Here is a 1,458-nt window from a genome sequence, read left to right as displayed (position 1 = left end):
TCTATTGAGATAGAGATACATACCTCTCTGTACATTATACATCTATTGAGATAGAGATACATACCTTCTAGACATTATAATCTATTGAGATAGAGATACATATCTTCTAGACATTATACATCTATTGCGATAGTGACACATACCTTCTAGACATTATACATCTATTGAAATAAAGATACATACCTTCTAGACATTATACATCTATTGAAATAGAGATACATACCTTCTGGACATTATACATCTATTGAAATTGAAATACATACCTTCTAGACATTATACATCTATTGAGATAGAGATAAATACCTTCTAAACATTATACGTCTATTGAAATAGAGATATTTCTTGAAAAGATTTTACCAATAAGAGAGATACATACCTTTTGGACATAATGCATGGTAAAAAAAAAAACCACTTGAGCTATTAAACATAGCGATCAACACAAACATCGACACCATCGAAACATAAACTTTGAAAGAACCCATTTAGTCAGATTTTCAATTGAATTGACACAAGATTTCCATGTAACAGCATTTATAGTTATTTAGTGCTACACCTGCATAACAGTTGTTAATCTTATTCCTTTCCATTTTAACAGAAAAGAGAAAATAAGTTTATGCGCTGAATTTTTTTCTATTAAGATCAGAACATCTGGCATCTGGAGCTTTTTCACACCTGAAATAGAAAATCATATTATACAGTTTTTTTCACGAGTGGTAAACATAGAACCAACTAGTATAGTTAGTATAACATCTGACATCTGGAGCTTCTTTACACCTGAACTAGAAAACAACAAATCATTAAATACAGTACTTTCATATAGTAAAGGAGTCCAGATATCATCAAGATACCGACTACAAAAGTTTCGACAACTAGGTTGAACACTTAAAGCACCGTTGTAGATCTTTATGCCGGGAATAAGATCATTAGGTTAATTATTCATTCTCGGATACCGTTATTATCCAAAATAAAAAAAGGTGAAAAAGGGATACCCTTTTGACCCCAATGGCTCTTTAAAGGTTCATTCTCAAATACCTTTATTATGCAAAATAAAAAAGGTGAAAAAGGGATACCCTTTTGACCCCAATGGCTATTTAAGGGTTCATTCTAGAATACCGTTATTATGCAAAATAAAAGATAGTGGACCACAGCCATATACGCCCGCCACGGCATGCGGATGGTAAATTGCAAGTGCAACTAACGGTCGAAAAAAGCTCAAATTTAAACTTGATCTTCGTTTTATGAATATGTATACACATACCGAATTTTGTTTGATTCCATCAAAAAATCTTGTTTTTAGAGAGTTTACAAGCAAATGTTGACGGACGGACGGACCGACGGACGGACAGGTGTGCCGACAATATACGTTCACATAGAGAGATGTGGGCGTATAAAAAGGTGAAAGGGGATACCCTTTTGACCCCTATGACTATTTAACGGTTTATCATCATGGTTGAGTGG

This window comes from Lottia gigantea (genome assembly GCF_000327385.1).
Source record: "Lottia gigantea unplaced genomic scaffold LOTGIsca_687, whole genome shotgun sequence".
In the NCBI taxonomy this organism is placed as follows: domain Eukaryota; kingdom Metazoa; phylum Mollusca; class Gastropoda; family Lottiidae; genus Lottia; species Lottia gigantea.
Note: the sequence above shows the minus strand (reverse complement) of the source record.